Source organism: Canis lupus, chromosome 36 (genome assembly GCF_011100685.1).
Source record: "Canis lupus familiaris isolate Mischka breed German Shepherd chromosome 36, alternate assembly UU_Cfam_GSD_1.0, whole genome shotgun sequence".
Taxonomy (NCBI): Eukaryota; Metazoa; Chordata; class Mammalia; order Carnivora; family Canidae; genus Canis; species Canis lupus.
This window is the reverse complement of record NC_049257.1, coordinates 409,596-425,931: the sequence shown is the minus strand read 5'-3', so window position 1 is coordinate 425,931 and position 16,336 is coordinate 409,596. Positions and strand designations below refer to the sequence as shown.

At 38.2% G+C, this 16,336-nt stretch overlaps 1 long non-coding RNA gene across 1 annotated transcript; it reads right to left on the bottom strand.

Moving 5' to 3' along the window:
- Positions 1-2,061: 2,061 nt before the first annotated feature.
- LOC111094245 lies at positions 2,062-16,250 on the bottom strand. Its single transcript, XR_005384536.1, has 3 exons — positions 15,969-16,250; positions 15,603-15,702; positions 2,062-2,508 (listed from the first exon to the last, which is right to left on the bottom strand). It is a non-coding gene; the product is annotated as an uncharacterized LOC111094245 (long non-coding RNA).
- Positions 16,251-16,336: the final 86 nt, after the last annotated feature.

The following is a 16,336-nucleotide window of genomic DNA, read 5'->3' as shown; positions in this document are numbered from 1 at the left end:
CTTTTGTGTTATCTTCATTTTTATTGTGGTTGCTTAACTCCTTTTTATATTCTATTTCAAACTGTTAGTTTTTCCTCAAATATTTTATGATCTGTGGCTACTGATTTAGATTTATAAATGAAATAAGCAGTTTATTGGCTTCACTAGTTAGTATAAGTTTCCCCAGAATTTGCCTGTGTCATTTTCACAAAGGCTAGTCCCTAGCATAGGAGGGCCAACTGTAGGCTCAGAGCTTTGTGGCCAAATGGGGTGGGCATAGCACAACCAGATGGATTCCCTGGAGAGCGTGTGATGAGAACAAGCCAGTGAGCCACAATTCTTTTGAGTGTCATAATAAGGAAATATTTATTATGGACAGAGTAGACCTAACTATTCTTACTACGTTCTTTCACTTCCTTCTTTCCTGATCATAGCTCGTGTTTATTTTTGCTTCTTGATGTTGTTCTAGCTTGCTCACATGCTGGCCATTTACTCCCCATGTAACTCATCTTGTGAACAATTCTGCACAGGTGTCTTCAGTGCATGCCCCTCCCCCTCTTACCCCAACCTATTCTGCTAGCTCTCCCTAATGGTAACTTGAAATCAGCTCCCTGGCCTGGAATTTCTTCTGAGATGAGCTACATTGTCTTCCTAACTCCACAGCGCATGGTACAGCCCTCTGTGTCTTGTAACATGGTCACCTATCCTAGTGACCCTTTTCCTGGCAAGCCTGTGGGTTCCCTGTCAGTGCACTGGGTACTTACTAGGAGCCAATGGAAATTTGGGTCCTCTGTGCACTCCTGCTCAGACACAAGGCTGCTTTGTCACATAACTCTAGGGGCTACCATTCCCATGATCTTTTTACTATAAATAATGTCTTTGGATGCTATAGCACTGGCTCCACTGTTCTTTCCATTCTTGTGGTTTGAAATATCTTTGCATGGTTCCGCTTCAGAAATTTTTAGATAAAAGCAACTCACAAGCCTTACTCTTGAATCTTCCCATTACTAAGATAATTTTGATCCTAAGTCCCAAGAGACACAAAAACTTTTGCGACAGACAGAATCAAAGTGGATGTCACTTAAGAATCAAAGTAGACATCATTAAACATCTATAAGAATTGTAGCCCTACAGGTGAAAAAAAAAAATGCATGACAAAAGTCCAGACCAAGATCAAGCAGTAAAGGATTTAAATCTGATCAAGTGGTGAAACTAGATGGGAATTACAAACTTACATCAGATTTGATAAATAACTAATGTGTGATTTGAGTTCAGCAGATGTGGGCTATGCAATCACTATGTTTGAAGACCACCAACTAGTCTATAAGTGTAGCACATTTTTCTTGGAATAGTTTAATTTGTATGGTGAACACCTTACCCTCAATGGGCTTTAAAATTAAATATAGCTGTAGTTATCAGACTTCAGCATGCATCAGAATGACCGACAGCTCTTATTAAAACACAAGTTGCTGAGTCTCAAGACAATTTCAAATTCAGGAGGTCTTGGGTAGTGCCTGACAATTCACATTTCCAACAAGCTCCTAGGTGATACTGATGCTTCTGGTTCTGGGACCATATTTTAAGAACTAAAAAAACAGAAATGGAAGTGAAAACAAAACTAGTAATATTAATATTTTGTGTTATATTTGGGAATAATCTTTAATTTTATCATCTTAAAGAGAATTTAGAATATTAGAGGATCTAAACATCAATGTTATGCTTCCAATTTAAATATGCAATTGAGTTCCTGATTTAGACTTAGAGTTTTAGGTTGAGAAGTACAAGAGTGTTGACCAGGTGTGAAAACAGTATTAGAATATTTAAGAGATTTAAAATTGTTATAATCCAATTACTAAGATACATCTACATTTAACTCATGCAATTTGCAAAATGTGTCTTGGCACTTGGGAAGGTTTGCTTGTTAGACAAAGTACTTAAAGACAAAACCAAATATACTAAATGTGTACATGCAGTTTAAGTCCTTAAGGGAATTTAATTAACCAAATTGTAAAATCTCCCTTAAAAGCGATGTTAGAATTTACTATACTAATAACCATATTAATAAGTAAAATGATAAGATTAGTAATTTGGACTTCAAAGGATAAAAAGGGGCTAGATTTACTTGAAATATTAGTGAAATAAGTAACAGTCTTTTAAAAAGCAGCTTCTGGATAATATTTTCTGTGTACAAAAGCCACTGTTGAAGATGTCACACCAAATTACATGGGAGATTCTTTGGTGCTCTTGTCCACTTCCCCTCTTCCAATACTCTTCATGGAGTTGAGGGGAACATGTGTCCGAATGCCTGCACACAGCTGCTTCTAACATTTTCCAGCTAGCTGCTTCCTGCTCCCCCATTCAGGCATCAGAGAGAAGTACTCATTCCGCTGGTTACGTTGCCTGTTGGTCTTCTCCTCCTCACACCTGATACCCTATGAGGAGCTGGGATACTGGCCAGTGTGGATCTCTGTTTGCTGCTCTGCGTCTAACAGTGTTAGCTCCAGCAGGGGCAACTCATAGTTTTAAAATCTGAGTTAGGGAAAAGTTGAAGTGTCAAGACTCTGCAGGGTAGTATCACACACTACCACTCTGTCCTGTAAGCATAATTAGTAGGTCCCACGTTTCCTTGGCTTATAATACCAATGATATATTCATATTAGTCCTTCAAAATCTCATGTTTCCCTGTCCTCTCCTTGTCTGGCAGAAATTCCAGTATTTTCTTAACGTTTTCATTTTCAACTATTTCTGAGAATCCATGCCTATAAATCATTCTTAATGAATCTCAGTGCTCATTGGGAGAGTAGGAATTTAGGTGCTGACCTTGAGGTTGGGCTTCCAAACAATAGTACCAGTGAGAATTGCCAAATTGCCACTTGACCCAGAGGAATGACTGCATGTTCAGTATCGCCAGATAGGGGCATCTGTTGTATTATTCTTTGCTGAGTGGTTCTTATACAATTCAGTATACAGTTATTTTATTCATCTTTGTGCAAAATTCATTCTCTGACTGAAGCTCTAGACCATTCACGTGGAAGTATTTTCTAATGAATGCTGATTATTGTATAGATTTTACATCAAGTGGAAAACACACTGTAACATGTTGGTAGACAAAAAAAAAAAAAAAATAATGCATATATAACTGCGGAAGCTTTCTCTAATCAATACTGTGTTTTTGCACAATCCCTGACCAGCCACAATTCATTTTGTGAATTGAATTAGCTATTTACTACTGTCCCTCTCCCCAACTGATGTTTCTCTTTCCTTGCTAACAGGCAAACTTCATGGTAAAAATGTTTGTGTTTTTAATTTTCCTAAAATGGAAACTCTGTTTGGGAAGGGATTTTGTCTATTTTGTTCATACATGGGTTTTTTGTATATTTTTTATTGGAGTTCGATTTGCCAACATATAGCATAACACCCAGTGCTCATCCGGTCAAGTGCCCCCCTCAGTGCCTGTCACCCGGTCGCCCCATCCCCCCACCCGCCTCCCGTTCCACTACCCCCTTGTTCGTGCATATTTCTTGTGTCTAGAAGAGAACCAGGTGCTCAAAAACACATATAATTGAGTCGATCCCCTTCATCTGCTGTCTAGCCCCACTACCAGTGCCTTAGTGCCATTACAGTCTCTTACAGGGGTCAGCAAATGGCTACCTGTGGCTCAGATCCAGCCTGCTGCCTGATTCTGTGAATAAAGTTGCACTGAAAGCCACACCCATTTGTTTACATGGGATTTATGCTGCTTTCACACTTCGACAGCAGAGCTGAATCTTTGTGACAAAGACACTGTCTAGACTACGAAACCTAAAATATTTGCTCATTTTTATGGAAAATGTTTGCCAAACACCTATCAATTGCAACATTTAGAAGTCATCTTTTCGCCCAGCACCATCACCTCTTACACACCCATACCCCAGGTGTCTTCTTCACTGGCTCCAAAGAAATCATTCTAAAATACACATATGAATTTGTCAGTTATCTGACTCATTCCCTGAAATATTCATCAGCTGACTTCTTTTTGATTGTGCATGTAATGTTTTAATCTTCAAGTAAGAAAACCTTTCATAATGAAGCTTCAAGCCTTATACATCCATAAATACATATCTCCAATCTTATTGTAATTCTACATTCTTTCTGTGTAGAAACTCTTGAGCTGGCACTGCTAGAAAGGATTAAAAGAATAAATAGTAAAGGACAACAAGAGAGTTTCTGGATATAAGGAGCAGCAGAGTGGGAAGGATACCCAAATGAGATATCCCTGGATATCCATGGAGGTCTATGTATTGAGGTCTTGTGCATTCATATAGTAAAAAGGATCTTAATAGCTCAACTAGGATTGTCACCTGATCTGTTACCCCAGCTTCCTCTACTTATTCACTACAATTTTGATCCCATGTGGTAGGCAGATTTTAAAATGATGCCTCAAATACTCATTCTTTGATGTCTACACCTTTTATAATCCTCTGCCTTTAAGTGTGAATGGAGCTTATAAATATGATATGATAGTCAGTCCCTTGACTAAATTATGCTATATAGCAAATGGTGGTGAAATAGTCATTTTGTGGTTACTTTCAATTTTAAGACTCCTTCTAGCAGGCTGGAGAAAGATTGGAAGTATGAGAACACCTAAGAAGGAGGTCCTGCAACAAGGACCTGAGATTGTCTTCCAGGAGCTGAAAGTGGTCCTTGGAGAGCCAGTAAGACAACAAGGCCCTCAGTCACATAACGGCAAGGAAATCAATTCTGTCAAGAAACCAAGGGAGCTCAGAAGTCTATCTTTCCCAAGCTGAGCCTCCAGATGAGGATGCAGAAGGCCAACACAGTCATTTCATACTTGTGAGATCTTGAGCAGAGGACACTGCTAAAACATGCCAGAAGCCTGACTCAGTGAACCTATGAAATAAGAAATTTCTGTTGTTCTAAGCCTTTAAGTTTGTGGTAATTTGTTATGCAGCAATAAGAAACTAATACATCATTATTAATAGAAAAAAGAATTATTTAAAGTTTTGCTAAGGGTTGAAAAGACATTTGTTTGAATGACAGTGCCTATCTTTTGATCATTGCAATTAGAACATTCAATGTACCGTCTTCAGGTTCTCAAGTGTCAGACCCTTTATGATGATAATATCCCAAGAGAGAAGTTCATAGTCTCTATGAGTAAAGTGGTCAACTGGTATTTTGAGCCAAGGAAGTGAGGATAGATTAGCATTTATTTGTGCAGGTTGGATTAAACAGCTTTACATTCTTGAGTTCAAGTTTTCTTCAAAGTTAACTGAACGATTGGGTAAGTGGTTCGAATATTTGTAAGAGCCCAATTTAAATTATTGTACTGCCAAGGTATTAAAAATGGTATTAGGGCAAATGGTAAAATCTAGAAAGGGAAGAAAAGCCTGACCTTGAAGTGTAAACTTAGAGGCTATTGTACCAGTCAGGAAAATATATGTTATATTGTAGTAGCATACAATCTTTGATTCATATTTTACAAAAATAAAAGTTTAATTCTTGCTCAAATTATATGTCCATCATTGTTTGGCTAGAGCTCCGCTCTATTTTCACATTTTCTGAGGCATGAAAGCAAATGTGGCAAATCATGCACTGGCAGTCAAAGCTTCTGTTCGTGTTTCGTTGGTTAAAACAAGTCATGTGCCCTGCATTACTCAGGGTTCTTAAAAAAACAGAACCAGCTGGGTGTGTGCATGTGTGTGTAGAGAAAGATTTATTTTAAGAAATTGGCTCACACCATTGTGGAGACTGGCAAGTCCAAAATCTGCAAGGTAGGCTGGCAGGCTAGAAAGACTTGATGTTGCAACTCGAGTCTGCTAGCATAATTCCCTCTTTCTCGGGGTAAGTCAGTCTTTTCTCTTAAGACCTTGAGTTGTTTGGACAAGTCCCACCACATTATGCAGGATAGTCTACTTTACTCAAAGTCTACTGATTTAAATGGTAATTTCATCTGAAAAATATCTTCCCAGAAATATCTAGAATAGTGTTTGGCCAAACACTTGGCTAAATACAAGACCTAACTAAGTGGACACATGAAATTAACCACCACATGGCCCCCATACCTAACTTCTAAGGAGGTAAGGATCTACAATTCTAACACAAGTTTGGTATGAAAGGAGCCAGAAACATATGGTGAACAGCACTGAAAAAAAATGCAACCAATCAAAGAATCTAGAGACCTATTTTGCCATGTATCTATTTCTCTGAGCAGAACAATAAACTAGACACTGAGGAGTCAGCCATTGGGACTAAAAGTAAATTAAGATTAAATGTCTAGTGAGAAGTTGGAGAGACTTTGGCATATGTGTATATACCAACTGTAGGGAAGATGCAGCTCTGAACGTCATGATTACCTGGCAGAGGCTTGCTTGAAGACCTCAAGAAGGTGATTTAATTGAGGAGAAAGAGGGCAGAGAAATTGGGATTCAGAAGGACATGGAATATTTACTCTTGGAAACTCACCGGGTATGCCTATTTTCATAGCTCTTGCTAAATTGATGAAACCTTGTCAACATCTTTCCCTAAGAAATTATAAAGATTTTTAATTGAAGTGGTTAGTCTGCTTTGAGATGAGAATAAATGCCCTCTTACACTTCTGTTTTACAGGAGGAAAATTATGTCCTAGGTCTTAAAATATCAAAGGCTGGTTTGCTTTTTTGGTTGTTTGATTTCTTTTTCTTAGTGAAAAGTTTGAAGATGATAAATTTAAACACTTCAAAAATCTCACAGCTTTTTAAAAGCTGAAAGACAAAATTTATACAATACTAACAAATTAGGTTACTTGTAAAATTTATAAAAAGTACTATAATAGTGTTTAAGTTATCTCATGGTAAAAATATAGCATATATCTAATTTATATAATATAAATATATAGAAAATATATGATTAAGTATTTTTAAAATGTATATATTTGAAAAGGTAAAGGTAGATTCACAATCATAGCTCTCTCATTTTGCTGGAAGACATAGGGCTTGGAAATTATGATTTTTCCATTTCAAAGTAGTTTTAAAATAACTATATTTTATACCGATTATTGATGTACTGAAAACAACATAACTATCTTTTCCTCAACAAAATCTGAAAGTGAAAAGGCACAGACACAAACCCTAGTCATAAAAAAAAAATAATAATCTCTGCAATGTCTCACAGCTGGGAGTCATATTGCATTGAGTGAGGTCATACTCTACCATAAATTTTAAAAATTCATTATTTTCTTCAAGGAGATCATGCGGTTTGGAAAAAAAGGATTTGATTGCAAGATCCCTATTACAAAGCTTTTTTTGAGTTTCAAACCCAAAGAGATATATTAGGGAAACCCACAGAATTGCCAGTAGAAATGTCTTGCAATCTCTCTTATCTCAGAATATACCTTAAAAGCCTACCCTCGCTGCCTGAACCTGGTCCCAGGAAAAAGTGAACCCTAAATAAAGATGCAATCATCCCCAAAGTAACAGTATATCAACTGAGCTGCCACAGGTTCCACACTCAGGAGTGTAACCACCTCTACAGCATGGGATGAGCTACCATCATCTTGCTCCCAGATTCCTGTAGTTACCTCTTAACTGCAATTCCTGCTGAGATCCTTGTCTCCCTAGAGACAATATGACCAAAAGATCAATTCTCAAGATACCATTCAGAGTGATACTATGAAAGCAAAATAGATCATGTCATTCCTGTGCACAAAACCCTCCAACAGCCCCCCAATTCCCCTCAAAATAAAGGCCTACCTCTTTGAAACCACCTAGAAGATCTTTTATAACCCAACACTCCATAAACCCTCTAGTCCTTCTGCCTAGAATGCTCTTCACCAGGTAGAAGAATGGTAAAAGCCCTCATCAACTTGAGTTCTTTGCTCAAATGTCACCTGCTTCATAAAAAAGCCCCCTCTCATCACCCTATTTAAAATTTTCTCCCAATCCTCACTCTCTTTATTCTTCTTGTTCTGTTCCACTTTTTTTCCTATCATACAATTTGTATCTATACTAACATTTTTCTCTAATACTTTTTTCTATAAAACTTTTCAGTATCTGATGTATAATATTCTTCTTATTATGTTTCTCATCTTCTCCTACCTTCAACCCTTTGCTAGAATGTTAGCACAATGAGGGCAATTGGCCCTATAAGTGATATATACCTATATACTTTTAAGTATATAATACAAAATTATTAACTATAATCACGATGTTGTACAATAGATTCCTAGAACTTATTAATCTTATAACTGGAAGTTTGTATCCTTTGACCAACATCTCCCTATTTCATCAACTCCCAAACCCTGGTAACTGCTACTTCACTCTCTGTAGTAGAGATACAATAAAATTTTAACAAGTGGGGAATATGAGTGAAGGGTATATGGAAGTTCTTTATTTTAAAAAAAATTCTAAATTTTAATTCCAGTATAGTTAACACACAGTGTTATATTAGTTCCAGATGTACAGTTCATTGGTTTGAGAACTCTATATATCACACAGTGCTCATTACAACAAATGCCCTCCTTAATCCCCATCACCTGTTTCACTTACTTGCCATTAATCTCCCCTCTGGTATCCATTAGTTGTTCACTATAGTTAAGAGTCTGTTTTCTGGTTTGTCTCTTTTTTTCTTTGTTCATTTGTTTTGTTTCTTAAATTTCACATGAGTGAAATCATATGGAATTTGTCTTTCTCTGACTTATTTCACTTAGCATTATATCCTCTAGATCCAGCCATGTTGTTGTAAATCCAAGATTTTATTTTTCATGGCTGAGTAATGTTCCATTGTGTGTGTGTATCTTCTTTATCCATTCATCTATTAGATTTAGCATTTTCATATTCTTTGGGTAAATATCCAAAGTGTTTTTATAAGCACTGTTATATAATAAACTTGTGAAGTAAAATTTATTTTACTTTAAGGATTCAGGAACCAAGTCTCAGAAACTGAATTTAAGAAATTTAAGAATAAACAAGCCCCAATATTTTGTTCCCGGTCTAGAGCTCTCTCGAATATACCCTCCACCAGGTGCTGCCATGAAGAAAGTTCTATTTTTACAAGTTGGTTCAGAACCCTTCCACCATCACCAAGGCAAGGAAAATGGATTTCAGGGCCTTCTTTCATCCTTTAAGACCTCCTAATGTTAATTTTTAGTTCATCCTGATGGCATCAAAGAATATAATGTGTTGTAATAGGGGTCCAGTGTAACTGGTGAGCTATGTGATTGGCTCTGGGAGCTTAATTCCCAGTTTGGAGTCAGGTGATGTGAGTGCTGGTTTAGGGTCTGCCTATGTGAACCTGTCCTTCTTTTCAGCTTCTGGCTTGGGCAGCACATTCCCCCACTTTATCTCCTTAACCATCCTGTGCTACTTCCCATGTAAAGTTTCTCCTGGTCAGAGCAAGACAAACTTGAACAAACTATCACAAATAAGAGTATTCCAATTTAAAACTTATGCATCCAATGTGTAACTCAAATATCGACAAAGAACCATAGCTCCCAAATTGGCTGTACTGCACATAAACACTGTACAAATTAGTAACAGAGAACACAGCTTGATGGGTACTTTATATGGAGACGATTACACTGGTATTAGCCAAGTACCAAGTACAGGCGTATAGGAGCCAAGTGAGCCAGTATCCCTCGGAGCATATGATGAACTCTGGAGTGCACCATGTTACCAAGGGCTTAACACGCGTATCTAACAAACTTTCTTAAGGTCAGGTTTTTTCACTGTGGTCTCCGAGGAAATTCCTGGGAGCCCTGTGTGAAGGGCTACTTTTACTCTCCAAGTAAGCCCCGGGCACCACCTTCATTGTTCAAAAGCAAACAACAGTAACATAAAAAGAAAATAACGATAATGACAAAATCCCTAGTGTACAACATGGATCAAAAAAAGTATCAGGACATCAAAGCAAACAAAGCTACATTGCCATAGCCCGTGCTCTGAGGTTTCTAAGGCTTAGCTGTATCAAAGAAAACCTACCTGAACTGGGAGTTGAGTTAGGAGGTGAGAATTCTACTCCTGGCTTTCCAAATAAACCACTAAATGACTTCAGCAGGTCAACAAAACTTGAGAGATCCTTGTTCCTTTAGTATATGATAAGGGGGTTAGATTAAAAGCCCCTTCAAACTCTATAATTTAATTAATCTATGCTCGGGTTAATTCATGGTTAATATTTCCTTGGTAGGACCCTGGAAATTCTAATGAAGATTTTCCATGGATCAGGAATTTTCCATATACTCAAAACCCTGATAATGAGCCCAATGCTAGACCTTAAACTAAATGCTTCCCTACAAGTCATCCCCTCAGTCCTGTGAGGCTAGAGCTTTCTGTTTTAGAGCTGACATGACTATGGCTCAGGAGAAACTTGCCTACAGGGTATGTGGCTCTTTCTGAATACTCCTTATAGCCTTCTTTTTCTTTACTGATTCAGGCATGACTGTCTTTAGACCACATTCAAACAAGAATATGGAGCAGAGTTGTTTTTTGCTGTTGTTGTTGTTGTTATGGCAGGTGCTTTTAGTTACACCACTTCGCTTTTAAAAACTCATCTCTTTGTACATATGGATAAAGGGAATAATTGAAATTTACAGCCTTGAAGGCATAAAACTTAAAGTTTTAGCTACTATTTAAAAGTTGTGCTGAGTGACTTTTTTATTCGCACAAGTAAAAATAAACATTTTTCTGCATCTTAAACAGCTCTGAACATCTCAGAGGCTGAAAATAAATTCACTGGGTTGCTAATAATGCATAAATTTACCACTAATACTTGATGTCTACTCTTCTAAAGAGAAAGAAAATACACTGATACCTTAAGCAGTGAAAATAAAACCCCTTTATAACAAAGTTAGTCAAATGAAATAAAAACAAAGCAGCAGACAGAAATCCAATAATTAGAAGCCCAGCTGCCAGGACACTGAGCAAGGAATGGAGGTACATCTTAAATGAAAGTACCCATTGGTAGCAAATTGACTAGGCACCTAACGCGTAACCTAGTTATGTGTGCGTACATGTTTGTGCGTGTTTGTGTGTATTGTGCTTGCTGCGAACTCCTGTCTATTTAAGTTATCATGTCATTAGAAAGGACAAATACCCACCATTTGCTTCAACGTGAATGGAACTGGAGGGTATCATGCTGAGTGAAGTAAGTTGATCGGAGAAGGACAAACATCATATGGTTTCACTCATATTCACGTGGAATATTAGAAATAGTGAAAGGGATTATAGGGGAAAGGAGGGGAACTGAGTAGGAAAAATTGGAGAGGGAGACAAACCATGAGAGACTCCTGACTCTGGGAAATGAACAAGGGGTAGTGGAAGGAGGGGTGGGCGGGGGTTGGGGTGACTGGGTGACGGGCACTGAGGGGGGCACTTGACGGGATGAGCACTGGGTGTTATATCATATGTTGGCAAATTGAACTTCAATAAAAAAAGTTGATCATCATGGGATAAACATAATATTGGATATTATTTAAATCTGCTCAGAAACAGGGATCCCTGGGTGGTGCAGCGGTTTAGCGCCTGCCTTTGGCCCAGGGCGTGATCCTGGAGACCCGGGATCGAATCCCACGTCGGGCTCCCAGTGCATGGAGCCTGCTTCTCCCTCTGCCTGTGTCTCTGCCTCTCTCTCTCTCTCTGTGACTATCCTAAATAAATAAAAATTTAAAAAAAAAAAAAAAAAGAAATCTGCTCAGAAACAAAAATAACTAAAGGAGATCTTTTATAGAGTCACATCATTCTGTCCTCTCATCATGTCAAAAAAAAAAAAAAGTGGTTCCCTTTTAAGGATTACCTTTCATGTCTTCTCTTCTCAATACACATCTTTACCTTTAGTCTCTGGAATATAGACCCAGAGCCAAATGCTATGAAGTAAGGATCAATACAATCATTTTTCTTTTTTCCTGTCCAAATAATCATTTCTGAGACTGGATTGTTGACAATGAAATGTTTTGGGAGAGAAAGACAGGAGTGTATTTTTAAAAGTTTGCTCAACACTGTAAACCTGAGCTGGTTTCTTGACATGATTACTACTATTATTATCTTATCTAAAGCATTCCAGGCTTGGGTAGGGATGGAAGGCAGAATTTTAGGGGATAGGCAAAGTACATAGCTGTTAGGGGGCCTGAATCTAAACATATGTCCCTAGAGACCTGGCCACTGATACTTGGGGAGAGGAAGTGCCATGTCCAAGGAGAAGTGCAATTATTAAATATATGTGGGGAAGGAATATTGACCTGGCCCCTGAGCCTTGTTAGCATCAATGAATCTAATAGTTTCCAAACTGAAAGTGGAGGCTTCAGCAAATGGGATAAGCATCCCCTTTCCTACTTCTCCTTGGGTACTTTGTCCACCTGAAATGTTCTCCCCTTTCTATTCTTCCAAGCCCATCAAATTCCATATCCACTGCAAAGCCACCTTTGCACATTCCAGCTTCCACTCACATCTCATGACTACAGCTCACCAAATCCCGAGAAACACATTAGCGCTTTACCAACTTGCTTTCACCTTTTATTTTTCTTCATTGCTTTGTCTTATGCTTCTTCTAAAGCTCATTTTGGCTATCTACGTACATGTCCTCTCTTCCTACAGATCATACTTTGACTAGACCCTGTAAAACACTAAACACATACTAGATATTTAGCAATTAATTATTAAGGTGCTATCCAATGGGTTTTAAAGAAAGAACATAGTACTGGAGGGACAACTATATATGCTTCCAACTTTATATTCTGGGGTAAGGAGAATTAGAGTTGCCCTCCCCAGTTCATCAAACATTTCCAACTCTCTGTGCCACCTGACAATTGCTCATTCCCTTTAATGCTGTTTCCCCACTTAACTATAAAAAGAAAGACTTCTAAAAAGAAAAAAAGAAAGACTTACCAATAGACTACCCAACTGCCATAGCCCACCCACTAAGGGTGGCCCCTTCCACCACCCCTTGTTTGTTTCCCAGAGTTTCATTTTCAAGTCAACAGGTTGAAGATGAATTTTCGTCTGCTTACTAAGGGAACAGTTCACTGTTTTGCTGTCATGTCAATTCAGCAGGAAATTCCCCTTCATGCTTAGAAGTTATTCAAATCTCCTAAAAATCTAGCACATGTGGAACCCTGAATACTGAATTTAGAACTTTGAAATAATCAGGAGTTCCTGGGTGGTACAGTTGGCTACACATCTGACTCTTGGTTTCAGCTCCTGTCATGATCCCCGGGGTCCTAGGATTCTGTGTGTCTATTTAGACCTCTGTGTGTCTGCACAGGACCTGCACTCAGCAAGGGGCCAGCTTAGAGATTCTCTCTCCCTCCCTCCCTCTCTCAAATAAATTAAAAAAAAAAAAAAAAGAACTTCAAAATAATCAGGTGAAGCTCCTTTGAAGATAGGATGGTATTTTGACCTTGATTCCTCAGAAAGTAAAATTCCCAGAATCAGGAAATTTTATCATCATATAGAAGTAGCCATTTGCTTTCATATGATAGGATATAAGATAAACATTAAGAGCAGATTTTTTAAGAGTATATTTTAAACAGATTAATTTACTACTGAAAAATTTTTAAAAATACTTAGTGAAGTAGGTAACATGAGCACTGGTGATCAATTTTATGTATTTTATTTATTTTTTGTATAGTTTTTATTGGAGTTGGATTTGCCAACATATAGCATAACACCCCGTGCTCATCCTGTCAAGTGCCCCCACCAGTGCCCGTCACCCAGTCACCCCAACCCCCCGCCCACCTCCCCTTCCACCACCCCTTGTTTGTTTCCCAGAGTTAGGAGTCTCTCATGTTCTGTCTCCCTCCCTGATATTTCCCACTCATTGTCTTTCCTTTCCCCTATAATCCCTTTCACTATTTATTATATTCCACGTATGAGTGAAACCATATGGTGATTGTCCTCCGATTGACCTACTTCACTCAGCGTATCGATTTTATGTTTTTAGTTTGATATGTATGGCTCACTTCTCCTCAGAAATTCTTCAAAGCCTGTGGTCCATTTTTTTTGTGAACTTCACAATACCTGGAGAACTTTAAGACAGGACATCATCATGCCTAAATTTTACACTTAATAACTACTTTTTGAATTGAAGATAAAGAGACCTTGATCTCTTTCCAGTATATTTAAAAATCTGAAACAAATATGCCTTCAAAGCAGAGGTTGCAAGCTAGCAGCCTGTCAGCTAGCTAGTCTGGGTGCAGAAATGTGTCCTTTGGATGAGATATTATGTTTTACATTTTTTGGAGAATTTTCTTTTAAAAACCAAGCGATTTTTAAGTAAAGTTCCAGATTCTTGTTTTGCCTTTAAAAACTGGAAGATCTAGCAAGACTAGAATTTAATTCCTTCATGGCAGCAATCTACTGGAGTGGTGTCCCCTTTGAATAGGGACACCCTCTCCAATTTCCTGCCATCTACAGCCCCATTATCCTCACCCAGCCTGTCTCACTCATTTACATTACCTGCCAGATTAAGAATCCTTGCTTCAAAGAATAACTGTAGTTTTTAAAATGCTATGTGCTTTCAAATATTACCCAGAAAGAGCCTACAAGAATGTCGTTTTGCAGAGAAATAGATTGTCTTCAGATTTCATGTGGTCACAGTAATTATTACCTCCTTGTTCAATGACACAATCAGTTCCCCAGTAACAATGATCTCCTAAACAGAGAATCAATGCTATTGGCTATTTTGGAGTGGGGAGGGGAGGAGGAGGAATAAGAATGTGAATAAGGACCACATCACCACCACAAAAGTTGAAATATCTTTTCTACAAAAATGTGCCTGGTAATTTACAAATGAGGAAACAGAAAAAGGGTGTCTTCACCAGTGAGAATGGAGAAAATTAACAAGGCAAGAAACAACAAATGTTGGAGAGGATGCGGAGAAAGGGGAACCCTCCTGCACTGTTGGTGGGAATGTGAACTGGTGCAGCCACCCTGGAACACTGTGTGGAGGTTCCTCAAAGAGTTAAAAATAGACCTGCCCTATGACCCAGCCATTGCACTGCTGGGGATTTACCCCAAAGATTCAGATGCAATGAAACGCCGGGACACCTGCACCCCGATGTTTCTAGCAGCAATGTCCACAATAGCCAAACTGTGGAAGGAGCCTCGGTGTCCATTGAAAGATGAATGGATAAAGAAGCTGTGGTCTATGTATACAATGGGATATTCCTCAGCCATTAGGAACGACAAATACCCACCATTTGCTTCAACGTGGATGGAACTGGAGGGTATTATGCTGAGTGAAGTAAGTCAGTCGGAGAAGGACAAACAGTGTATGTTCTCATTCATTTGGGGAATATAAACAATAGTGAAAGGGAATAAAGGGAAGGGAGAAGAAATGTGTGGGAAATATCAGAAAGGGAGACAGAACATAAAGACTCCTAACTCTGGGAAATGAACGAGGGGTGGTGGAAGGGGAGGAGGGCAGGGGGTGGAGGTGACTGGGTGACGGGCACTGAGGGGGGCACTTGACGGCATGAGCACTGGATGTTATTCTGTATGTTGGTAAATTGAACACCAATAAAAAAATTAATTTATTAAAAAAAAAGAAGAAAAAAGGTGTCTTCTATCTAAATTCTTTCCTAATCTACTCTCCAAGGTTCTCCTGGTAAGAATTCAAAACTTCCCTCCCCATGACCATGTCTTATTTTTTATACTCACCCACATTCACTCTTTTAATCCACTATACCAACTTCAAATACTATAGCCCGTAACAACACATTCTGTATCTCCTTCCCGGTGAGTCTTAATATCCTCTGTCCTACAAAGAAATGCAGTTCATTTGATTTTTCTGCCACTCATCGGGGGCTCATATTAGTTCTGAACACAGTGTTTTGGTAATGTCCTCTTGTTAATACTGTGGCACATCTTACCTGCAATTTAGATGCTTTACTGAACAATCAGGGAACACATTTATTCTTAGAGTATATATATTATCATCACAATTTAGATGAGTCAAATAAAAACAAACTAATTAAGTACTTGAAAAAGAAAATGCACAAAAGCAATGAGAAACCTGAAACATACCATATTTTTCTTTCTTCAACCCCAATATAAGCTGCTTCTTTAGCAATATACTGTTGAGGTTGTTTTAAGGTACCAATTTAGCTCATGCCATGCAACAATTCACAGTCTGATTCAAGATCATGCTTCCATATAGTTAATTTGAGTTAATTTTTTGAACACTCTCAAGACCAATGAAAGAGAATTTCTCATTTAGGAAATAAATTCAGCTGAACAGTTGCTGCATTAAATGTGGATATTTCAGAGTGGCAATATTTGGAATGACTGCATATAACCCTCTTAGGGTTATGGTTAAGTGTGTGTGATTATTACATATTCCTGTAAGCTCAACAAATAGGCTTCTGAATTGTTTCCTTAGCGATGGTTACTAA